The 26,776-nt window shown below is 39.2% G+C and overlaps 1 protein-coding gene across 1 annotated transcript in view; it reads left to right on the forward strand.

Moving 5' to 3' along the window:
* The window catches only part of KAT6A (lysine acetyltransferase 6A), a 106,851-nt gene that overhangs the window by 19,611 nt on the left and 60,464 nt on the right, over positions 1-26,776 (forward strand). The window lies entirely within an intron of this gene.

Consider the following 26,776-nt stretch of genomic DNA (forward strand, 5'->3'; position numbering starts at 1 on the left):
CTATTTGATAGCACTGGTAAATAGTAGGCCCTCAGTAGATGTTGCTTCCCCTCCCTTCTGACCTGCCTGAGGAAAATTAAGAAAAAATGTTTCTGTCATATAAGAATGTTAAAATTTTCTTGGAGGTAAAAAAGTAAAAGAGGAGCATGTTCAAAATAACACGCGAACAAATGTAAGGCCTCTTAATAGAGAGGTAAGTAGGTAAGAAATTATCATTTAATTGTGGAACTAAAAGTCTTAGGGATTCTTTCAATTCAAATCCATATTTTTACAGATGAGAAGAGATTAAACGACTTCCCCTAAGCGTCTCTATGTTGTCTTTGTAAATAGGTAGAGAAGGACACTCGAACGTTCATGAATGCATGTTACTGGCTCTTGGTTAGGATTTTCTTTATCTCTAAGCTCAATTCATCTTGTTTCATTTTAAGCACCTAATAGCTTTCTTTGCTTATTTTGGAACCTTGGTAAATGTTGACTCAAATAATTTTCTGACTTCAACAGAGATGAAGAGTAACTATAGTCTTGACTATAAATTAAATAATCTTGATTTGTTTAATGTTGCCACTAGGAACAATTTTTAAATGACATTTTTGTAGCTCTTTTAACTTGGATTTTTTTGCAGACCTAAGAACTTATAATACTGCGAGTCTTTTTGAATTGCATTAGTAGAAGGGAAAGGAGATATTGAATACTGACAAGCCAGAAAAAATTATACATATATATAAGATAATTGCTGTTTAGTCATGCTCCTATATCTGTCTCCTGTTGCTTTAACTCAGTTCTTTTCTATCTTGGTTTATTGCAGTTGTCTTTCAGCTGGCTTTCCTTCACTCATTCAGTAAATGATACCTGACAATAAATGCTGTGGATTGAGCAGCGAACCGAATGGATAAAAATCCCTGCCCTCATGGGCTTATATTATCTAGCAGACTCCAGTCTAGACTTTTGGAGCTCATATCTATACTGTCTGATTATTCTCTCTAAAATATCTTGTCTTCCCGTTGTTTAGAATCCTCAAGCCTGTTGCATTTCTGTTAATGTCTGGATAAAATTCAGGCTCCCGAGCCTTTATGCAGCTTCATCTGTTGCCACACTCTTTTAACTTACTGTCTTTCGACGTATTGCAGTTCCCTGTAGGCACCACATTCTCGAGCTAATAAGCCTCCTTGACCTACCCACTACCATTACTGATTTGGTGAGATGACTTTCTTCCTGTATGACCATAGCAGACATATTCTCATGGTACATTAGGCATGCTGATTTTTCTCCCTGTATTATGATAGTCTATTTAGCTGCCTCTGCTACTGGAATTAAAGGCAGAGTTGCTTTTTATTCTTTATTTTTCAGTGTCTGTCAAGGGGCCTGGCTCATAGTTTGAAATTTTTATTGAACAGTGAATGAAATGCCTGTGAAATGAAACTTATACTATCTCAGCGCTATCAAGATGACTAAAGAGTGTTGGGGGTTCATTCAGTAAACCTTTGAATTTGTTGAGTGCTTACTATGTGTCAGATAATAGATAAGTAGATAACCTGCTCTCAGATGAGTCAATGATAAGGCTGACAACTTCCTTTTATAACAGGCTATCTTTTTTATTATTACGCGCGCGCGCACACACACACACACACACACGTGCATGCACACACATGTAAATAATAGTCTCTGCTATCAAGTATCCAAACAGTGTTGATGTTATCTTTTTAGTAAAGCAGTGTTTTAAACTATTGAATAGAGACTGATGAATATTTGGGGACCCACAAACCATTTTAGGGTCATATGAAGAAGGAATATGAGTCCTGGTTTGTCAGAAAACTTCTGTGGACACCTTCTGGTAAGATTAAGAAAGTGTCAGCGTCTGAACTGGGAGAATGGGTCAGTAGCTTGGAAGAAAATTCTGGAGACCACAGTGAAATAGTCTTTAAGAATTACTGTATCACTGACACCTGCATGGTTCAAAGAGTGATACTCTAAACAAACAAAAAACCGCCAACAAAAAATGAGCACTGACAACTCTGAATAGAAAAGTGTTCCAAAAGAGATGAACTCTGAATTCAGAAAAAGGTTTAAGGATACTTAATTAACTTTGCTTACAGTTTTCCTTCTTGATTGCACAAGATTAATAATGATAAAAATATGTCTAAATAAGAGCACTTTCAATAAGTTTACATTAAAAATTTAATAAGAGTTTGGGAAAAACTGGGGAAATGGAAGTATAGAAGTATATAAAATGCCAATATTTTTTGCAACCCTCAGAGATCCAAAGTCATTTGCATAGTTTAGTAGCGTACAAAATATATTTTAAACAACTGTGTTTGCTCATTAAATCATTGTATTTATTATCTTTAAAAATGTGAAGGCTTGTAAATGTTTTCTTCCGCCAAATAAGAATAAAGTTTTGACCTTAAATGACCTTTGTAGTAGAGCTGTCTACTTGTATATCTCATATTTCACCAATATCCCTCCTTTTTTAAATAGTAGATTAGTTATTTTCATATTGCAGTTCTCTCTGTGTTTTGTAACCGTTAATCTCTCAATCTGTTGTTGTATATTTTTAGAGATGTTAAAAGTGTTTGTATGCTCATGCTGGTATTTTCAATTCAGGGATATGCATATGTAAATCTGCTGTTTTGAAAAGGATTGTTAAAAAGGATTGTTAATATACACACACAGTGTGTGTATATTTCTTATAAGGAAAAGGTTTAGTTAATCTTCGACTGATGAGCCTTGATGTTAATTTTTATTGCTCACTTTTAATACTAATTTTAAAACAATAAGCAGAAGAGAGTTGTGTTTCCCAAATTGCTTCCTTGGTATACCAGTTCCTGAATTCGTGTTCGGAGAACAGAGGAATCCCGGTCAACAGTAAGTTTAGGAACAGTGCATATTCATAGTTCACATAAACATATTAAAAGCATTGTGGAATCTCCACCCCTACACCTTTTTCACTTTGCTTAACTAAACCTATTTGGATAAGGGGAGACAACTCCCCCCTTTCCCACCTCTTAACTGCCCTTGAGACCTGTTTAGGAACCACGGCTGTCATGCTTTTTCTGGGGCTCTAATATTCTTTCAGAACCTGGCCTTTTGATTGTTAATGGCAGTTGGAGTCTGTGCTCTTGCCTGCTTTTGCAGTAAAATATCTAGGGGAGTTACTTAAAGGGGGAAAAAGGAGCCAGCCTTTTTTGGTTGGAAAAACCTGTGGCTAGAGCATCTGTGTATGTCCATGAGCAAACTTCTTTGCTGTCTTTTAGTTCTTATATGAACATCAGACTTGTTGGCTGTTTGGATTATTGGAGCAGGAGTAAACTGACGTTCAGCTCAATTTTTCATGGCATTGGAAGGGACAAAAAGATGTTTAAAACAAAATTGTGATTAAATCAAGGCCTTTTTTTTCTTAAAGAAAAACTTTCAAATGAAGAAAAATACCCTTGAACATAACTGTTTGGCTCGGGCTTTTTAATTACCTGTTTCTCTGTTGAGAAGATAGGATAATACATATTTCAGGAATTGAAATGTGTCTAGAAAACTTACAGGAAATTGTGAACTCGCATTGCAGGCTTTTTAGATTTACTAATCTGTAAGCGCCTTGAAGGTAAAGTGTTCATCTGTATGTTGCTCACGGGCAAATATTGTTTTACGCGCCACAGTAATTTGTGTCCTCATTTAAGGCAAGAAGGGCTTTGTGTTCAGTTATCAAGTGCCTCCTGTGTGTCTTGACATTGTTCATCACCTGGGATGGCCATTAAATGTGACTGTGGTATCTGGAAAGTTGTTTGTGTAGTTACGTCCTGATTCATCTGCCCTCCTTGCTTCCCAGCTCTGCTTTCCCCCAGCTCACAGGGGCTGAAGGGATCTGGCTGTAGATTGTAGTCCTGCTTACTGTAACACAGGCCTGTCAGCTTGAGCCAGGATTCTCTTCAGTACAGAAGGGACACAGGCATGGCCCTGACCTCAGTGGACAGATGATTTGTGGGTTTTGATGTCAGTGATATATCAGGAGGTTTTGGTATGTCTTTGTGGATGGCATTGGTGGAGCATCTCTAACTGTGACTTGACATTTTCTAGCTTACTCTATTCTCATTGCCTTAGTGTCTCCCCTCATGCAGTGGTTCAGCCATTTGAAAGAGTCTCTTGAGGCTTAAGGATGAGGAGTAGTTGAAGAATTATGAACAGTGTTTCCTCAGCTAATTAAAGAGACCTGAACCTATAATCTAATCTAACCTAATGTAATCCTGAACCTGTAGCTAAAATTAATCATTGCATGTACCAAAGTTTGTTATTCTGCTTCAGTTTCTGTCTCCTTTGTACGTGAAGTTGCTCATTCTAATTGAGTAACACATCTCTGAATTTCTTTGTGTGTGTAGGGTTGGCCAAAAAGTTCGTTTGGTTTTAAGTAAAAATAAGACATTTTCACCAAGAACTTTATTGAAAAACGGATTCATTAACCGAACGAACTTTTTGGCCAACCCAATATATATGCATGCTAATCTGCTGTCCTCCCTGCCTCACTGTATCCTTTTCTTTTTTCTTACTTTGCTTCTCTTTTGTCTTCCTACCTATCCTTGTCTTATTGCTGTGATTTCTGCCCCACCCCAACATAAAAACAGAAACAAAAACTGATCATGCTATGGATTGAAGGGCTATTTGTTGACTTAATTTTATATATTAAAAAAAAGCAGACCCTGGTAGCTTGAGACTTCTCTGTGTGTGTGTTTTAAGAAAGAGCATAGCCCCTAAATCTTAAGCCAAAAATGTGGCTGTTTTTGCTGGTATATTTGCCTTCAGTTGATTTTTCTATGGGATTTGGCCCTGGATAGCTATACCATGGGTACAGTGACTGTGAACGGCCTATAGTAGCTGATTACAGGAATTAAAAAGTTCTTACAGAAGTGCACTTGCTTTGTATTGTGTATGGGGCAGTGCGGTAGGAGTACTAACTTATAGCAGAGAGACTGGTAGTGTGTCTGGCAGCTTTTTCTCACATATCACCTGCAGTCCAGTAGCAAACCCTTCTGGCTCTGCCCTCAGCAGGGGTTGGTGATTTACGGCCCCAGCCAAATCTGGCCCCCACCTTTTTTTGTACAGCCTGTGAGCTAAGAATGTTTTTTTTAAGAATGTTTTTAAAAACATTTTTAAATGGTTGAAAAGGTCCAAGGAAGAATAGTATTTCATACATGTGTAAAGTATATGTAATTCAAATTTCACGTCTTTATAAGAGTTTTATTAGAGCACAGCTACACTTGCTCGTGGCTTCTTTCACACTTTACAGCAGAGTTGAGTAATTGCAGCTAATATGCCCTGCAGAGGCTAAAATATTTACTTCCTGGCCCTTTACAGAAAGAGTCTGCCAAGCCCTGCTCTGGAGCAGGGGTCCCCATCCTCCCCGCCCCCCCCACCCCGCGGTCCATGGAAAAATTGTCTTCCACGAAACTGGTCCCTGGTGCCAAAAGGTTGGGGACCACTGCTCTAGAGTACACAGCAGGATCCATCCACTTCCCACTTCCTCCTCTGCTACTATCTGGGTCAAACTTTTTTTTTTAAGATTTTTTTTTTGACGTGGACCATTTTTAAAGTCTATATTGAATTTTGTTACAGTATTGCTTATGTTTTATGCTTTGGTCTTTTGGCAGTGACGCATGTGCGATCTCAGCTCCCCGACCAGGGATCAAACCTGCACACACACCCCCGCATTGGAAGGCGAAATCCTAACCACTGTACTTCCAGGGAAGTCCCTGGGTCAAACTTTTTGACTAGACCATTGCTGTTGCTTCCTAATTATCTCCTTGCTTTTGTCCTTGTTCCCCTATATCTGCATGGCCAGAGGACTTTTTTTTGAAAGTAAACCAGATTTTGTGACTGCTTTGCTTAAAACCATTTAATAGTTTGCTGTCTTGCTCAGAGTAAGTGTGAAAAGTGTGTAAAATTTCTCTGATTGTAATGGAAAAGCAAACATAGCAGTATGAAAACAGATGGACATGGCTGAGTTCCAATAAAACTTTATTTGCAGAAACAGGTGGTAAGTTAGATTTGCCCTGTGGGTTTTAAGTGTTCTGACTTCTGCTCTAGATACTATGAAATCCTCCCAAACCCTTTCCTTCCACGTAACACACACTTCCTGGTTTTACTTCCTGCTATTCTCCTCCCCTGCTGTCCACCAGCCACATGGACTTGCTTTTTGTCCCCAGGTACATCCCTGCCTAAGCACATTTTGCATTTGCTGATCCCTCTACTTGGAACTCTCTCCACCCAGTCGGTATCTGTTGTGTACCTGCTAGGTACCAGGTACTGCCCTCAACTCTTGGGATTTATCTGTGAGCAAAACCTGAAATCTTATCACCTTATGTAGCTCACATTGGTGTGTGTGTGTGTGTGTGTGTGTGTGTGTGTGTGTAGACAGTAAAAATAGTAGCAAATATAAAAAGTAAAGGATACAGTTTGTCGTAAGACACATGAAATGGGAAAAAATAGACTGTGCTAAGAGAGGCCTTGTGGATAAAGTGATGTATGCAAAGATCTCTGGGAGTGGCAGTGCGGGGAGGGGGGAGTGGTCTCCAAAATAAATATTTGAGTGGCTTGTGTACCTCACCTTCTTCCCTGACTGCCCTATAGAAAATTGCAGTCTCTCCACCACACTGGGGATTCATTAGTGCCATTTTTGCGTTGTTTTTGTATATAGTACTTACTGTCATTTGACATACTCTGTATTTTATTTTTGTTTGTCTCCTCCTACTAGAATTAGAATGTAAGCTCCAAGAGAGCTTTCTTTTTGATTCCTGCTTTTTCCTTAGTGTCTGGCACATAGTGGGTATTCAGTAAGTATTTCTGAAATGAATCAGTCTAGGTGAACTGTTAATCCCTAGACTTATTCTTTACCAGTGGTATTTATAGCATGCTTATCACTGCATGTATTTACTGCTTTTTAGTAAGAAATAGGTTATTGGGTGATAAATTTGGAAGCAAAGGAGGAAGTTCAGCACCACTAAGTACTCTTCAAGATGATTTTGTTTCTTTTCAGATCAAATAGCTACCTATGTATAGTCGAAAGATAGCCATTTAAAAAAAGTGATGTTGGATGGTGATGGAAGGGGGAAAAAAACAAGACTGTGCTTAGTGATACATCTAGATAGGCAGTGACCTGAATGTCCTACTTCTAAATAGGAATGCCCATAAGGAAGTCTACGCAAATGTTCCTCCCCTCGTCCATGATTCTTCTCTTTCCTAATTCAAAATAGCCTCAAAACAATTGATATAGAGCAGGGGTCAGCAAACTAGCCCCAGCCTGTGGGCCAAATCCTGTCCAAGACCTATTTTTATATGGCCCTTCAGCCAATTTTATATTTTTAAGGGTTATTTCAAAAAGAGAGACTATAGATGACACAGACTTTGCATGGCCTGCAAAACCTAAATACACTTACTTTCTGATCTTCTACAGAAAGTTTGCCAACCTTTGACTTACAGGTAGGCACATTCTTGGTTGCTTCCAGGGTAGAAAGGTGCTTCTCTATGGTGGTCTTCATAAATAATAGAACTTTAGAATTGGAACATGTACTCCATCTCACTTGTTTTAAATGTTGTGTCGAGACCTAGAAAGCTACGTTAACTTTTTGGGGTAACACAGCTTTCTAGGTATAGATCCTGAGTCTCTAGTCCATTATTTTTTATGTACCTTTTTTCGTATCAGTAAGGAGTGGTATTCCCGCTTCTGTGATATCTTAGGCAAACTGTCTTCTTCTAAGCCTAATTTTTATCATCTGTAAAACTGAGAAATTGATACTGTAGGCGTTCTGTAATAATTAGATGAAATAATGTTATAAGATACTAGTATATAGTTAAAAGTGCTCAACAGATTATAGCTATTATATTTTGTCACGTTGTAGTTAACAGATTTCTGGTGCCTAGAAGTCACACCCTCTCCCTCCCCCCACACATTTTTTAGGGGATAGGGCCAAGGAGGGAAGGTGTTTCTGTCATCTAGAGCTTTAATTCACACCTTCTTTGTGTATTGAAAAGTAGTTAGAGATCTAACTATTTCAGTAATACTGTATTTCATGAGTTTTGCGGGGCTTAATCAACTTTTAGAACACTGTTAAAAAATGGGACATTTTGTTCCAAGTTGTAAACACTGATTTACAAACAGACTTTTTGAAGTTGAAGTGCTGATTGAAGATTACTTTTCTAAAAAGTTTAGGCAGAAGGGATTTTAGGGGGAGCTGAAGGAAAAGAATGAGGGAAGGGAGAGCGAGAAATAGAGCACCTGTGGGAATTCAGGACTGTGGTTTTACAGGCCAGGCTTATTTCTAGTGTGTGGTGATAGAAATGCTGGGAGGCTGTAAAATGCTCAGAATGTCATTTATGCATGGATTAGTTTACCTGGTCTGTGAGGGGTATATTATGAGATTAGAAGGCCATCACGTTGTTCGCCTATCTCCTCTCCTACTATACTCTCTGTCTAGATGAAATAGGGTCAGTAAATTAATATCAAGCACAGTTTTGAAAGAAAGTCATAAAAGGACAAACAACCTTGGTTAAGATAGGAGCAGGGAATCACATACTTGGTGTTTAAATGTTTATTGAATAAAAAAGTGATTTTACATGTGTGCCTGTGAACTTTCTTTTAAAGTAGTAAATGGCAGAGTTCTTGTAACTCCTTCCTTCCTTCCTCCCTCCCTCCCTTTATGTACAGTAATGTATTCTTTTTGGTGTATAGTTTTTACAAGTTTTGACAAGTGCGTAGGGTTGTCTAACCACCACCACAATTAAGATACAGAAAAATTCCATCATCTTCTCCAAAAAACTTTCTCTGTGCTACCCTTTTGCAGTCAAACCCTGCTACCCTGTGACCAGGCACGCTACTGAGCTGCTATTCTCCTTATAGTTTTGCATTTTCCAGACTATCATATAAATGAAATCATAGCCTTTTGAGTCTGGTTTCTTTCATTTAACATAATGCATTTGAGACTCATCCGTGTTGTTGTGTATGTCAGTATTTTGTTCCTTTTTATTGCTGAGTAGCATTCCATTGTATGGATGTACCATAGTTTATCTTTTCCTTTATTGAGGGTTATTTAGGTTGGTTTCAGTTTTTATCAGTTATGAATAAGGCTGCTATGAACGTTCATATTCAGGTTTTTGTGTGGACATAGATGGCTTGGTTTCCTGTGGCTGCTGTAACACATTGCCAGACTGGGTGCCTTAAAGACCATGGAAGTTTATTCCTGCACAGTCCTGGAGGCCAGAGTCTGAAATGGTATTTCAAGGCCAAAATCAAGGTGTTGGCAGGAACACACTCAGTTTACAGGCTGTTCCAGCTTCTGGTGCTCCTGACATTACTGGGCTTGTGGCCGCATCGCTTCAGGCTCTGCCTCCATCTTGACATCAGCGTCCGCCCTCTGTGTGTCCAGTCTTCCTCTGTCCCTCTCTTATAAGGATAAATATGATGGCTCACATGGTAATCTGGGATAATTTCCAATATCAAGATCCTTAATTTAATCACATCTGCAGAGATCCTTTTCCAAATAAATGAACATTTACAGGTTCCTAGGTTTAAGACCTGATATCTTCCGGGACAGTCATTCAGCTTACTGTAGTAGGTTTTCATTTCACTTAGGTAAACACCTAGGAGGGGGACTGCGGGGTTGAATGGTAAAGGTGTGTTTAACTTTATAACACACTGCCAGGCTGTTTCCACAGTGGCTCTACTGTTTCGCAATTTTTTTTTTTTGGTCTGCATTGGATCTTCGTTGCTGCGCACGGGCTTTGTCTGGTTGCTACGAGCAGGGGCTATGCTTCGTTGCGGTGTGCAGGCTTCTCACTGCGGTGGCTTCTGTTGTTGTGGAGAACGGGCTCAGCACGCGAGCTTCAGTAGTTGCAGCGCACGGGCTCAGTTGCTCTGCGGCATGTGGGATCTTCCTGGACCAGGGATCGAACCCGTGTCCCTGGCACTGGCTGGCGGATTCTTAACCACTGCGCCTCCAGGGGAGTTCCTGTTTCACATTTATACCAGCAATGTTTGAGTTTCATTTGCTCTGCATTCTCACTAGCACTTGGTATTGTCATTTAAAAACCATATTCTAATAGGTTTATCATTGTGATTTAATTTGCATTTCCATAGTGATTAGGCATGTTGAGCATCTTTTCATGTGCTTATTTATTTATTTACATCTTCTTTGGTGAAGTGTTCGTATATTTTACCATTTGAAAAATTGGGTTATTTTCTCAGTTGAGTTTGTTCGTGGTTTTTTTTTTTTTTTTTTTTTTGCGGTACGCGGGCCTCTCACTGTTGTGGCCTCTCCCGTTGCAGAGCACAGGCTCAGTTGCAGAGCACAGGCTCCGGACGCGCAGGCTCAGCGGCCATGGCTCACGGGCCTAGCCCCTCCGCGGCATGTGGGATCTTCCCAGGCCGGGGCACGAACCCGTGTCCCCTGCATCGGCAGGCGGACTGTCGACCACTGCGCCACCAGGGAAGCCCGAGTTTGTTCGTTTTTTAACAACTCTGTTCTCCCCAAGTTAGTCCTGGGTCCCAGGAAATTAGGAAGCTGTTGGTGCTTTTGTAATCCTTGATGTTTCTTACATTTCCTTGCTACAAACTTTCCTTTTTGAGTTTCTAAAGCTAAATAAATTAGACTTGAGTCCTTTTCTAGCTCCTAATAGATTTACTATGTAAAAGAAATGAAGCTAAATCAGCATGTGGTGGGTGTGTTAGTCAGGTCTGGGGTTGTAAGGAGAGTGATTTATTAGTGCATATGAACAAACTGCAAGGAAAGGTAGAGATGGAGCTGGCTTTAGGGACCGCTGGTCCAAGGACTAGATCATTGCGAATTCTCTCTTCCCTACTCTGCTTCTCTCTTTGAATTGGTTCCATTGTCCCCTGTCTCAGACAGGTTTTCTCTCACTGGTTGCACTTCTCTTAGGACTCAGATCCTTCCACCTTAGTGACCCTAGAGGGAAAAAAAGATCTTCTTTGCAGACTTTGTTCAGAAAACCCCTGGGGTTTTCAGCATGAAGGCACATGCAGATCAGTAAAAAGCAGTCACTCTGACCTACTTGAACATCTTAACTCAAATTTAATGGGAATGAAATAAACTCTTGTTTTCTTCTCTCTCTTTTCCCCCCCATAGTTTTTTCTATTAGTAAATCCACCCCTTGTCAAAGCCAGAGAATAAGGAGTCCTACTCGATTTTCTGTAAGGAATAGCCCTCTTCTTCCATATCCAGACCATCACCCTTGCTTGCTGCTCTGTAACCACACTGCTATTTCCCCAGTTTCTCCATGTGCCAAGCTCTTTCTCTTCTTGAGACCTTTGCACATGTTGTTTGTTCCTTCTGCATGCAGTGACTTACCCCTCTAGGGGTATAGCTTCTTCTCTACCATTAGACCTCTGCTTAAGTGTCACCACCTCAGAGGTTCTCTTTCTAAGGAGTGTAGCTCCTTCTTCATTCCCATCTCTTTCCAAACTCCTTATTTATTTGCTTCATAGTACTACTTATAACAGCTGAGAGTCGTTTGATCCATCTCTTTGCTTGGATTTTGTCTTTTTACCACTAGACTCTAAATTGCTTGAATTTAGGGACTATCTTGTTTACCTTTGTATCGCCAGTTCTAGTGTAGTGAGGGGCATGTGGTAGGATGTAAAGGTTTTTGAATGAATGAATCAGAATGCCTTTTTACAGTTGGCCCAACCTGGGTTTAGTGCCCATTTAGGGTGGGGGTTGGTGGATAGACAGAAACACAGTAGCCACCGCAGTAGGCTCCAAGTTAACCTATGAGGAGACGCCACATTTCTTTTAGTTTTTTAAAGAAAAATAATAGTGATTAATTCTGGTATTAGTCATTGTATTTACTAGTATAATTATTTGAATAGAAATAATCTCTAAGAGTTATCTGCAGGCATTGGTCTAAACTAAGTTTAAAATCTTGATTTAAAACAATAGCCAATAGAGTCTGATTAACGCTCTTTTTCTAGTACCTAGTGTGGTGTGGCCATGTTATGGGCCAACCAGATGTTTTAAAGCATCAGTAATGACATTCACCTTCATGTTGCTCCATTGTGCTTACCCTAGGAGGCTTCTGTTCAGCTGCTTCTATTGTCCCTTCCTGTCACTTTCCTTTTGACTGTCCATTTATTTGCTGCTCTCTTAACCAGTGCTGGGAAGTTCAAGACAGAGAAGGATCTGGTCAAGAATGTTTGGCCATGCACTAGAGCACAAAGTTTATAACCTGTCTGGGAATGACTGTTGAATTAGTGAGGGTTAAGGTGATTATACAGTTTGTCATTCAAATGAGGTGGTTTCTGAGCTGAAAGGGAGTGCTGGGAAAACAGGTGTAAACCTGGACTGTCTCACAAATCCCAGTGATGGGGAGGTGATAATCAGTTGTTGCAGGATAGGGTGCTCTGAGCCTGAGAGCTTTGAATGGGAAACACCTTGCCTAAAAGTGTGTTAGAGGAACCCAGGCGGAGCTCTGGGCTTTCTTGAATCTTTTTGAGGACTGAATGTAAACAGCGAGCCAAGGGTTCTGTCCCATTTAGTAGATGTAATTGCCTTATGGATAAGGTTGAAATCCTAGAATCTGAACCAAATTCTCTTTTTGTTTCCCATAGGAAACTAGTATTGTGTTTTGCTGAAATACTCAGAGAATACATGGGTTGTCTGACTGCGTCTGGCCTACTGTCAGTAGAAGATTACTGCGTGTCTTTTGCACTAGTGTTTGAAGGATTTTCCCTTTACAGCCTCTTGCCAGTTTGTGCTATTGATAGTTGTAGTGCACATTTGAGAGTAGGTTGGAAAGATGGGCTTTAAGAGTAGTTTTTAAGTCTTATTTATATGAAGCAAACTTGAACTCTTAAATTAGAGGGAGGGCAGAATTTTATAGCCAAGTACATACCATAGAATTTTGGCTTCGCTTTTTAGATTCCAATCTGGGGATTGTTAATAGAAGCATGGTAATTGAGATTAATAGCTTTTACAGTATGTAGCATGATGGATTCTATAAAGGTAAACTTATCACTCAAGAATTGGGTTTATCTTCTTAAATTAGGTAAAGGTGTGCTTTTCTTTGATAAGATTTTTGTGCTTTTGACAAAGGATGCTAATATCTAACGTTTTGTGGGAAAACAGAAAAAAGCATTAAAAGTTTTGTGAGGAACGTAAAATACATACACACACAGAGTTGACTTAGGACCACCTCATATGTAACTTTTTCAATGAAGACACTTGTTATGCCTTTTCTTACAGCTTTTTAAAAAAAAAACTCCCTTGTTAAGTTACATGTACCTAGATAGAATAAATAGTACTGTATATGGTTTTTCAGTGAGAATCAGTTACTGTGAAGTTTCTTGAGATAACAACATTAAAAATAATATTTAAAATTTTATTCCTGTATAAAGTAGTGGCAATGCCTTTTTTTTTTTTTTGGCAATGCCTTTTTATGTTTTAATTCAGAGTACTTAATGGTTTCCATTTTATTTCATTTAATCAAGTCAGACAGAGCTAGTTACTGTTATCTCCATTTTATGGGGGATGAAAGAGAACCAGTATAGGTAGCTAGCTATATTTTCATCAGCCGACTAAACTAAACCCTCAGAGCATTATATTAAAGGTGAGGGATGACACATGATGTGAAGCACTTGGTATTAAAAAGTGGCCTTGCACAGGGTGCTGTGCATGTAGTCATACACTGGTGAGTTTGTCAAAAACTGTTTTTCAGGGTAAAATATTGCTGTGTAGACATTGCTGTATTCACTTTTTATAACTGTCTTATGCATCAACTTTAAAACTTTATCAGTTTTAAAATGTGATTTCCCTCTATATGGATTTTCTAGAATGGTACCCATACAGATGCCATTAGCCACATGTAGCTATTTTAATTTAAATTAATTAAAGTTAAGGGGCTTCCCTGGTGGCGCAGTGGTTGAGAGTCCGCCTGCTGATGCAGGGGACACGGGTTTGTGCCCCGGTCCGGGAAGATCCCACATGCTGCGGAGCGGCTGGGCCCGTGAGCCCTGGCCCCTGAGCCTGCGTGTCCGGAGCCTGTGCTCCGCAACGGGAGAGGCCACAACAGTGAGAGGCCCACGTACTGCAAAAGAAAAAAAAAAAGTTAAAAAAATTAACGTAGCCACATTTCAGGTACCTACTAGCCCACACGTAGCTAGTGGTTACCGTATTGGACAGCAGAGATCTAGAACATTTTCATCTTCACAGAAAGTTCATTTAAGAACAGTATTAAAGAAAGTATCATGGGAGGACAGGGTTTGCTTTTGTTTATTAAGCTTTAGGGTTTTTTGGAGTTAAAAATGTGAGCTTTGAATTATTTATCCTAATGAGATGAGCTTTGTGATTTACTATCTGTGGATCAAGCTTGTCGTGTTCACACTCGCCCTAATCTTTTTTTAGTCTCTCTGGCTCTGTATAAATCAGTCATACTAGGCTGAGGGTATTTTGGGCTAAGTAATACAAAATTTGCAAATGTGTTTTATGTTGTTAATGTTTAATATCTTTTAAGCCTTAACGCTTAATATCTTTTTCCTTATCGATAGAGGTAATGAGATAATGGCTACCTGGAATTTGAATTAATTGATTGGGGTTATGAAGTTAACAGTTCGAATCCCGATGAACCTCCTGGTCCCAGCAGAACTCTTTGCTCTATTTTGAAGTTATCTCAGCCTCAGCTTTCCTTCAGCCTCTAAAACCCTTACTTAACGTCAGGACTGTCAGCTCAGTGCCTCGCTGAATGGTCTCACACTTGTGTCACTCCTCTGGACCACTCACTCACTGTCTTACATTATTTGCTAATTCATTTATGATTACCCAATACGATTACCCTTAACTAGATTATGAGCTCCTTGAAAGTAGGAAACCCTGTTTTGTATTTAACCTGTAATTTTAGAAATTAAGAACTGAAAGAGGCTTTAGAGATAATCGTGTCAAATATTTTCATTTTACAAATGAAGAACATGACAGGCTAAGTTGCCCATTACTGGAGAACTAGGACTAGAGAACTTGGATAGCTTCCTGGCAAGCTGTCTCCTTAATTAGCTGATTTTAAAGTTTAAACTGAAGCAAGTCCTAAGCACAACTGTTGGTTGAATCTATTTTGTGTGTAAACTATGTCAGTGTGCAACAAAGTTATTTATAACTACTGATTTCAACACACGATATTTCCTGTTTGTTTCTTATGACACATTCTTAGGGGCAGATTGTATTCTATTTTTGGAGATACAGCATTTGATCTTGAAAAGGCATTTTTGGTTTTAGACTGAAATAGATTGGTTTCTCAGGTTAAATAAATACTCAGGGTTTTTATTTTCATGTATTGCGTTTGGTAATAGTGACTCATGCAATGTGTCATGGGGTTGCAGTATTCATTTATTGAAACTAATAGTGTTGAGTTTCTATGAGCTATGAATTCTGATCTCTACTTTCATATTCCAGTTCCAGTTTCAATATTATTATTGTGTACACACACATGCATGCCGGCACACACACACACACACACACACACACACACAGGAATACTAAGAACAGCATACTTCCCTACATATAGACAAGACTTTCTAGAGTATATGAACTGTTCCTTGAAATTCATTTTTATTCTCTGTAGTCATTGGCAAAGTGTACATTAGGTATTTATAAGGTAATTGTTATTAGACAGGATGCTTTTGCTTCTCAGAAGTATTACTGGTTTATTTCTGTGGTAGCATATGCTTGTAGTGGGCATGGACCAGACCAGCTGAGGCTTTTTTGCGGACTGTGTTGTTTCCCCACAGGGTCAGAATACCTCCCCTCCTCCTTCCTTCTTCCAAGAACTGACATCAGTTTCAGAAGGGAGTCATTGCTTGTGAATCAAGACTTTAAGTATAGGCTTTCTTCTTTCCACGGGCAGCTCTGTCCTCTGCAGTTGCTCTTGGGTGGAGTGCGCGTGTGTGTGCATGTGCGCGTGCGTGTGCACCGTGTGTTTGCTTGCAGCGTTTGGATCTGTGCAGCGGCGGCACACTGGCTTTCTACACATCCTTTGTAGAGTGACAGCACGTGTGGAGGGGCTGGCAGCCTGTGAAACAGTTTTTTTGGTCTTCCTCCTCCTCTCAACCTCACTCCCTCCCTAGATCTGGTGACATTACAGAGATAAATGTGCTGGCTAGGAAAACAGCAGAAGGAATTGACTGTCTGCCAAAAATGTGCAGCATGAAGCCAAGCTGGCTGCTCAGGCTTGCTTCCTTGATCTCTTATTGTGTGTGCAGTCTGTGAGCCCAGGGCTTTCCTTGTGGAGCATTACGTCACTGTGTTCTCCACCCTCAGGACACTGCCTTTTCTTTTGACAAGCTACTGTCCTCAGGCTTCAAACTTGTTAAACACTTAAGGCTTTATTTATACTGTTACGGAGGTAATATTGAAGATGAAATATATTAGTGTCTGAAAGAGACATTTTATTTTATTTTTTTTAACATCTTCATTGGAGTATAATTGCTTTGCAATTGTGTGTCAGTTTCTGCTTTATAACAAAGTGAATCAGCTATAACATACATATATCCCCATATCTCCTCCCTCTTGTGTCTCCCTCCCATCCGCCCTATCCCACCCCTCTAGGTGGTCACAAAGCACTGAGCTGATCTCCCTGTGCTATGCAGCTGCTTCCCACTAGCTATCTGTTTTACATTTGGTAGTGTATATATGTCCATGCCACTCGCTCACTTTGTCCCAGGTTACCCTTCCCACTCCCTGTGTCCTCAAGTCCATTCTCTACATCTGCTTCTTTATTCCTGTCCTGCCCCTAGGTTCTTCAGAACCTTTTTTTTTTTTTAGATTCCATATATATGTGTTAGCATACAGTATTTGTTTTTCTCTTTCTGACTTACTTCACTCTATTTGACAGACTCTAGGTCCATCCACCTCACTACAAATGACTCAGTTTCATTCCCTTTTATGGCTGAGTAATATTCCATTGTATATATGTGCCACATCTTTATCCATTCATCTTTCGATGGATGCTTAGGTTGCTTTCATGTCCTGGCTATTGTAAATAGAGCTGCAGTGAACATTGTGGTACATGACTCTTCTTGAATTATGGTTGAAAGAGACATTTTAATTTGATGTAATATCCACTTGGGCATGTGTGGGCATGTGCTCATGTGTTCTGGACAACCTTAGGGTGGTGTAGAGAAGTAAGGTCCTGGTAACTACCTGAAATTATTACATCACTTTAAAAAATCTGTTCTTCAGGGCTTCCCTGGTGGCGCAGTGGTTGAGAGTCTGCCTGCCGATGCAGGGGACACGGGTTCGTGCCCCGGTCTGGGAAGATCCCACATGCCACGGAGCGGCTGGGCCCGTGAGCCCTGGCCCCTGAGCCTGCGCGTCCGGAGCCTGTGCTCTGCAACAGGAGAGGCCACAACAGTGAGAGGCCTGCGTACTGCAAAAAAAAAAAAAAAAAAAAAAAATCTATTCTTCAGGAAGAGGCATATCGTCTCAAATGACTTCGAAGACAGTTCAGAGACGTACTCATTTTTAACTGTTGATCTTCATTGCAGATAGACATTTCTAGGACAAGTGATTTCATTTACTTTGTTGAATTAAAGAAGATAATATGAGATCTGGAAGTTTGGGGTTCTTATTTTCAAGACTACTAATGAAATTGAGTATCTAGATTGTGTAAAATGTGTCAGTGATTTTAGAGAAAAAAATTAGCTTTTTGTTCTTTTCCATAGTTTGGTGAGACTGTTTAAATCCATGTCTAAAGAAAATGGTTTTAGCTATTAATTAAAGATTTATATAGTCCTTTAAAAAATAAGATGATGTCCTACTTTTTATCATTTTAGAAAAGCATTATTTTAAATAGGTTCATTTGGGTGCCTTTAACCATAGTATTTTCATTGTATTTGTTCCTTATCATGTGTTACCCTGTATTGTAATGTATTTTTAATGTGTATGTTCTGGTTTTACAACTAGATTGTGAGACCCAGAAGCAGGGAACTAGTTTTGTTACACCTTGTTTCTCCAGCATCGAATTTGGTGTCCTTATGCATAATAGATGGTACGGACAATAGTATGTAGAGGTAACATTGAAGATGAGAATTGTGTGAGGTGATTTTACTAGCTGACTGTCTAAGTCAGCTAAGGCTTCCATTGAAGAATACCATAGACTGGGTGGCTTAAAAAATAGAAATTTCTTTTCTCACAGTTCTGGAGGCTGAAGTCTGAGATCAAGGTGCCAGCAGGGTTGGTTTCTCCTGAGGCCTCTCTCCCTGGCTTGCAGATGGCCACCTTCTTGCTGTGTCTCACATGGCCTTTCCTCTGGGCACACCGCCCTGGTGTCTCTTCCTGCTCTTACAACACACCAGACCTCTATGATTAGGGACCCACTCTTGTAACCTTACTTAACTTTACCTCCTTAAGAGTCCTATCTCCAGATACAGGTGTCCCATTGAGGGTTAGAGTTTAACATATGAATCCTGGAGGGATACAGTTCAGTCCAGAACACTGGCCTGAAGATAGATATGCCAAGTTATTAAGGTATGAGATAACACACTTTGCTGTACACCTGTAACTAACACATCATTGTTAGTCAACTATACTCCAGTATAAAATAAAAACTAAAAAAAAAAAGGTATGAGATAACATACCAAGTCAAGATGTAGTCAGAAAAACAGAAACCCTGAGAGAATGCAGGATAGGGCATTGATAAAGCAGATGTTGGAGAACTGAAAAGCACAGTGGGAACACTGAAGATGATGACTTCCATAAGCAGCTACCACTCCTAAGGCTGGGATAACAAAACAAAAGGAAGAGATTTGGATTATTAGAACCTAGAAACTTGGAGGAGGGGCCCCATGGAGCTGGAGTTCAGACCTATGAGGAGGGCCCACTGCTTGGTTGCTTTTAAAAGCTTGGAGAGGGCTTCCCTGCTGGTGCAGTGGTTAAGAATCTGCCTGCCAGTGCAGGGGACACGGGTTCGAGCCCTAGTCCAGGAAGATCCCCCATGCCTCGGAGCAGCTAAGCCTGTGCGCCACAACTACTGAGCCTGTGCTCTAGACCCCGTGAGCCACAGCTCCTGAAGCTCACTTGCCTAGACCCCTGCAACAAAAGCAGCCACCACAATGAAAAGCCTGCACACCACAACAAAGAGTAGCCCCCGCTCGCCCCAACTAGAGAAAGCCCGCACAGAGCAATGAAGACCCAACACAGCCAAAAATAAATAAATAAAATAAATTTATAAAAAATAAAAGCTTGGAGAGGTGCCCGACAGAGTTGGGGTGCAGACCTCCCAAGAGGATAGAGGATATACATTGTCCTGCTGCTCATGAGGCTGATCCTGAGAGAGCTGGAAGAAGCTGAAGACGGCAGATGACTGTTGCTGCTGGGAAAGGACCAATGCTAGGATGGCATTGGCAGGAACAGGAGACAGACCAGAAGGAGCAAGTCCACTCTTTTGTCTTTACCTTCTGGTCTCCCTCTAGCACCCTGACTGGTGGAGCCTAATGGGAAGGCAGCTGAGCAAGGAGAAACGAAGTGTGCATTCTGAGCGCAGCATCACAAAGCAGCCTAAGGGTGAGATTGGAATTGAGAGACAACAGCTTTCTAGCTGGCACAGGTACTACTGGTGGGAGTCAGCTTCTCTCAAATTCAGTTGGCAGCATGTGTCAGAAATCTTAGAAATGTGCACCCCTTTGACCCAGCAATTCCAGTTCAAGAAATATATCCTAAAATATATATATATATATATATATATCCTAAGGAAGTAATCCCAAAGGTGAGCAAAGATGTATGTACAAGGATATTTGATTACAGTATTGGATATAATAAAATATTAGAAGCATTAGATGTTCATGTATATGGGATTGGTTAAATTATCTTAAAACATGTAATGAATGTTATATAGGCATTAGAAAGATGATGTTGATTTAGATTTATTGTGGAAATAAATTTAACAAAAAGCAGATTGTACGTCATATGTAATATGAGCCTATTTATGTCTTTTGTTTAAAAAAAACCTGTATATATAGGGAAAGCTGAGAACAATGTACATGAAAAGAGGCAGCACAGTGTCAGGTTGAAGAGTGTGGGCCCTGAAGCCAGTATGCCTGGGGTTTGTATAGTATCTGGCTCTGCCCCTTTTTATGACCGAGGATACGTTAATCTTTCTAGGGATCTGTTTTCTCATCTGGAAAATGGTGATAATAGTACCTACCCCATAGGGTGGTTGTTAGGTGTAAAAGTGTTAGTACTATAAAGTATATATGACAGTGTTTTGGTTGCTCAGTAAATGGTAGGTATTGTAGGGGAGGAAGAGAAAGACTAGGGAGAATTTAACTGTCTCTTCTCTCTTTCTTAGCTAATTTTTAAAATGAGAATATAATGATTTTATTATTAGGGTAAACAATAAAGTTTTCTATTAAAACTTTATTATTTATTATTTCTATTAAAAGTTTTCTAGTTTCTATTAAAACTAAAAATGAGGAAGCTGACAAATATATAATAAGTATTCTTGTTTACTTCTGGAAGTCCTAGAACCCCAGGGTGCTTTGTATGTAGGAGAGCATTTCCCACTGCAGCCTCCATGCTGAGGCTGGTCTCCTAACAGCCTCCTTCCTCCTGTGGGGCAGGTTTACTCAGATACCCAGGGACAACCTTCTGACTGGCCTCCTTGAGTGGGCTCTCTTACCTCTGCCCTGCTCTGTGAAGAAACAAACTGAAGTTCCCTCACTTTTTTTTTTTAATTACTGAAAAATCGCTCACTTCTGTTTTTCATGTGGAGTACAAGTTTCAACATCTTTATTGTAGCATGGAAACAGTCTTAGAACTGAGTGTTACACAGTTCTTCAAAGTTCTTTTACCAGCCACCTCTTTATCCACATTCCAGCCGCCTTCCACATTTCTTTTTTTTTTTTGCGGTACGCAGGCCTCTCACTGCTGTGGCCTCTCCCCTTGCGGAGCACAGGCTCCGGATGCGCAGGCTCAGTGGCCAGGGCTCACGGGCCCAGCCGCTCCGTGGCATGTGGGATGCTCCCGGACCGGGGCACGAACCCGTGTCCCCTGCATCGGCAGGCGGACTCTCAACCACTGTGTCACCAGGGAAGCCCCCTCCACATTTCTTGACCCTCTCTCAATACCCTCTCTTGGTTTTTTAGGCAGACAGTTTGCCTTCCTCGTTTACCAAGACCCTAATGTGCTGTGCTGAAACAGAAGGGCTCTTTAGCCTTTTAGTTACAATTAAGAACCTGCTGTGGCTTCTACATTTTTGTTTTCCTTACCCCCTCCTTAATCATTCCCTCAGAGTAGGAAAAAGGGGTAAAAGATCGATTCCTTTTTTTTTTTAACTTAGTTATTTTTGGCCGCACCAGGTGGTTTGCGGGATCTTAGTTCCCTGACCAGGGATTGAACGCAGGCCCACGTCAGTGAAAGCGCCGTGTCTTAACCACTGGACTGCCAGGGAATTCCCAAAGATTGATTTCTTACTGCTGCGAATAATGCTTCTCTTTGAAGAAGGCAGGAGAGGATGACTGGTCAGCTTTAGTTTTAAGTATGTAAGTTTAAATCCTGCCACACCATATTATTAGTGAATGGTATCACTGTTTACCAATAATGGAAACTCAACCTTTCCCATCTGTAAGGTCTTTCTTTCTTTTAAAAAATTATTTTATTTTTAGGTTGTTTACTTGAGTGACTTAGTTGAAGCTGTTGACTAGAGTTAATACTCTAATGAATAGATTCAGACTTATCTACCTGACTGAATAACTTAATTACTTTACTAGTCATGTATAGCCTTTGACAATGTTTTTTATCTTTGGTAAAATTAGTATATAATGTTTTTTTGAAGATCCCTTCCAATTCCAAACACCGTGATTCTGGTAGTAGCAGAGCACTACCTGTTCTGTCAGATATGTGTCAGTTATTATTTTTGGTAAGGACTTGAGGAAATGATGCTTTTTGCCAATTTGTTTAAGTGCTACTTGTTTTAGACCTTAGTTTGGCCAGAATAAATGCCTATAATTGCAGTCTCTTAAAAATGTAAGGGAACACAAAAGTCTTGTTGAACATCTTGCGTCGTGTAAACCATCACTTTTGTATATTTTTAGCATAGAAAATATTCTTTTGCTAATACTGTTATACTCAGGTACCACTAAAGTTTTTTTTAAGTGCTAAATGTGTGTGTGCAGAAAGACTTAAAAACTTAATGCAGTCTTGCAAATAAATAACATATATAGAAAATCTGTAAGCCCATGGAAAATTTTTATCACCATGCCTTTTTGGGGGTGTCAAAACAAAACAAACATTTGCCCTGACTTAAAAAGTGGTGGTCATTTAACAAAGGTAAACTTTGAAGGATAGATACAGTTTTGAAAAGGAATATAAGAAGTCAGAGTTTTTAGGTGCTTCTTATGTTTGAGTTACACACCCAATAACTTTATCTCATTTTATCTTCGTGATAACTTGAAAGGTAGGTATGTTGTACCGTTTTACACCAAAATGTTAAGTAACTTGGCGAAAGTGATGCCGTAGTAGGAGCCCAGTCTGTCCCTAAGCTGTACTGAGTTGATTCTTAGAGGCAGGGATACAAAAGACTTTGAGGGATGGGGTAAAATAACCTGGAGAAAGAGCATTAAGTATGATCTTTGAAGACAAGTGAGTAATTGGAAGTAGAGGAAGATAGTGTGAGGAAGGTAGTTTGGTGTATGGTGGAGGGAATGGAATACCAGCCGGCAGGAGTTGGTATGTGTTGTGTAAGTTTTGAGCCAGGCGAGTAACTGGATGAAAAAAAGTATTTTAGGGGGATTAATCTGGTAGTAGTGTGCAGAAACAAAGAGTAGAGAGAGTCAGTCCGTGTAGAAGATTGTATATGGTGATATGACTGTGAATTAGGGGAGAGCCATAGGTATAGAAAAGAAACTGAAATAGGAAGGAAAGGCCCACAAAGGAAAGGAGAGGCAGTAATAACTTGGCAGTATCATATTTGGATGAATGAGGAAATTGATACATAGTGATATATCTGACAAACTGAAAGTGGAGCTTTCAAATAACTGATGAATATGTGAAAGAAAGACAACTCTTTACTGTTTCTTAGCATAGAATTTAAATCCAGCAAATAAGCATATTATCATTTTTGATGTCACCTCTGATTAAGAAATAGAAAATTGTTATAGTATCTTGACAGATGATTACTTTCTCATCTAAATGTACAGTAATCTGTATACATAGTAAAAGTGTAAATTGAAATTGATTGTTACTGATCTCATTATATCAGTAATGTATTTTCTTTCACCAGTGATCTTGTTATGGTATCTAAGTGTAGAAGTTATTGAATGAACTCATAATAATAAAAGAACTCAATTTAGTACCCCTATTAAAGCTTTGTAATGGCTAATGGATTATGTTGGAACTGATTAAAATTATGCAAGGTTACCTTATTGTAGACTGTAAATAGTAGAAAATGGACTCTTTTCCAGGCCATTCATGTTGTTTTATTATTATATATCTTTTATGACTGTATGCTGTTGAGGAAAAGATTATCCTAAAAGAATGTTTAATAAGCAGCCACAGAGTACTTAATAGCCTATGAGGTGCTGAAGAATTTAAAGAGATTAAATCCTACCCAAGTTATGTCTCCCCTGAAGGTTATCGATTCTTGGAGGAAAGGCTTTGAGGAAGTAGCTAATAAACCTATTTGGAGCTAAGCATGATTTTGTTGTATTTTAATTTCAGCAAGTGCTTAGTACATGCTGTGTACAGGCACTTAACGAGATGAATTAAGAGGTCTAGGGTGATTTCTGCTTACCTAGGGTTGTCTTTCTGGAAAAGATGAAGGCAGATTGGATTCTAAGCTGTTGGAAAGGATTTGGAAGGAGCATGAGTTCACCCAAGGCCGTTGGTAGTGAAGGAATGAAGAACTGGGTGAAACCGAGAGGAGGACTTGCCTGACTGGAAGAGGGACAGTGTATGTTAGAATGTCCAGCTTTTTCAACAGTGTATAAATGCCTTCCAACAACGCATTGATTTCCTAAAGTGAACTGTTATGGGCAGTTTGCTTCTCTTCTAATATTGGAAAAAACGAATCGTGCAAACATCCTCTCAAAAGGCTTGCTTTTGAATTTTTTTTTGTGTGTGTGTAAGTGGTTAATGTGAAAAGTGAAACCAATTTAATTGGTTTCTAATTATTTTGTGTGGATTTTTTGTATTTACTGACATTTATAAGTGCTTTAAAAATGTGAGTCCTGATTCTTTTTTTGTCTTCTCAAATTTTTATGTTACATTACAGTGCTTACCAAACAGTAGTATTTACCAGACTTCTTATGCTTTGGATAGTATTTTGAAAAGGTAGCAATATTTGCTTTCCGTGTGCTCTGTCACTGAGCAACATTTTGGTTTCCTTCACTATACCATACCTAAGAATAGTTCAGTTTTCGTCTTTTCTAAGCTAAGACTTACCTCCTCTTTATCCTTTGGGTACTTATTATATATAATAGAGCCATTTTTTTAGCTTTATTATATATAACAGTACTTCAGCAGTAGATATTATCAACTAATAAATGATATCTCTGCTGAAAGTTATTTAAATTTCAAGTTGTGTGAAATAAATATCCATTGAAGAAAGTTAATTTGCAGTTAAATTTATTTTACTTGATTATAATTGCAGTAGAAGAAACAGGATAAACAAATAGATCTGAACCACTAGAAAAATTCAAAGAGGTAGGTGAGGGCTGTGGTTTTAGGAAAAGTTAAATGTAAGGAAGAGAAATTCAGTGGGTAGATTTGAGAGGAGCTTATGGTGGTTCAGAAACTGGCTGGATCACACAGTGGTCAGAAAGAGGTTTCAGCTTGAGACTGGTGCTTGATTGATAGACTTTTATTCTTAGACTTGTTTTACAAGAAAATTGTTAAGGCATAAGGGTGAGCTATTTTTATGTAATTGGATTAAAAGGTAACCAACTTCGGTGTAGGTACAGTGAGAATAAAATGCCTAATGGTTAAATTTAATAACCATAATTTGTTATTAGTAATTAAAAACGTTTTCATTTTGGGGAGAGTTAAAACTATATTTCTAAGTCTTAATTACTGCACTCAAAGTTAACATAATAAGGGGTTCCACAGGAACAGTTAAAAGATACAGGTTTTCAAGATGAGGACAAATTATAGTAGTTGCTTCTCACCTTTATCAATTTTGACCTTATTACTTCAATCATCTGACTTGTGAGAATATGAAAAATCATAGCACTTAATTTTTTTGTTTATTTTTTATTGTAAAATTTACATAAAATTTATTTTAAACATTTTTTAGTGTACAATTCAGTGGCATTGAGTATATTAACAGTGTTTTATTTTAAAAAATGTTTATTTATTTATGGCTGCGTTGGGTCTTTGTTGCTGCTCATGGGCTTTCTTTAGTTGCAGCGAGCGGGGGCTGCTCTTTGTTGCGGTGCATGGGGTTCTCATTGTGGTGGCTTCTCTTGTTGTGGAGCATGGGCTCTAGGCACGTGGGCTTCAGTAGTTGTGCCATGCGGGCTCAGTAGTTGTGGCTCGCGGGCTCTAGAGTGCAGGCTCAGTAGTTGTGGCGCACGGGCTTAGTTGCTCTACGGCATGCGGGATCTTCCCGGACCAGGGATTGAACCCGTGTCCCCTGAATTGGCAGGCGGATTCTTAACCACTGCGCCACCAGGGAATTCCCTTCACAGTGTTTTAAAGCCATCACCACTATCCATTTCCAGAACTTTTTCATCATCTTAAGTATGTACTCATTAAACAGTGACTCCCCATTCTCCCCTTCTTCCCAGCTTCTGGTAACCTCTGTTCTACTTTCTGTATGAATTTAACCACTCTAGGTACCCCATATAAGTAGAATCATACAATATTTTTCCTTTTTGTGATTTGCCACTTGATTTTTTAAAAAATGAGTTGCAACAATTATAGTTGAACATTAAGTTTTTTATATAATGTTTTTATAGTGCTTTATAGATATTTCGTATTTAAGTCTAAGAACGATATGACCATTATTATTGCTTAATGCATGTTTGAGTATTATAGGGAGTCTTATATGAATTACGTACTTCTTTCATACTCTTAACATTGGCTCTGCTAACTTGTCTCAATCATTTCTAGTGGTCATAAAACGAGAATTTGTAGCTTTTAAGAAGTCACAAATCTTTATTGCCTGATAGTCTGTGACAGGATCTCTTAGAGGTTTCTGAAATCATAAGTCTAAGTGCAGGGTTTTTTTCCTTGAAAATTCGGGTGGTCACAATTCCAGAATTTATCATTCAGGTCAGTCTTGAAAGAAATAATTGCAACAAAACAGATTCTTGATTATCCTTTATGTCAGTGTTTAAGAACAGAGACAACATAAAGGTGGATTTGAGGTCCTCAGAAGATATTAGAAGATGAAGACAGTGACAGGTATATAGTGGATTAAAAAATTAACGTCAAGTCTGGGAAAAATTAAAATTGGACTTTAATAAAGATGGGAATATCTCAGATAATGTGTCTCAGCATTTAGAAAATGTCATTATATTTAAGATTGTCTAAATGATTGTGTCCAAAGTTTATTTTCTTTCATGGCGTAACCTCATGTAATAGAGATCATTGGGCAAAATTTTTGCTGTTCTTTTTTTAATCAAAGTTATTTCCAAAAACTCAAGTCAGAATGCTACTCAACCATCTGTCTACTAATGGGAGCATCTACTGTGTATTTGGCTCAGTGCTGCCATCCAGTGATTATTGTGGAGATCTCAACGTGGTGCTTAAGGCAGCCTAGGGCAACCCATGACACAGGGTACAATTTAAGTGCCTCCTGCCACAAA

Source organism: Lagenorhynchus albirostris, chromosome 21 (genome assembly GCF_949774975.1).
Source record: "Lagenorhynchus albirostris chromosome 21, mLagAlb1.1, whole genome shotgun sequence".
Lineage (NCBI taxonomy): Eukaryota > Metazoa > Chordata > Mammalia > Artiodactyla > Delphinidae > Lagenorhynchus > Lagenorhynchus albirostris.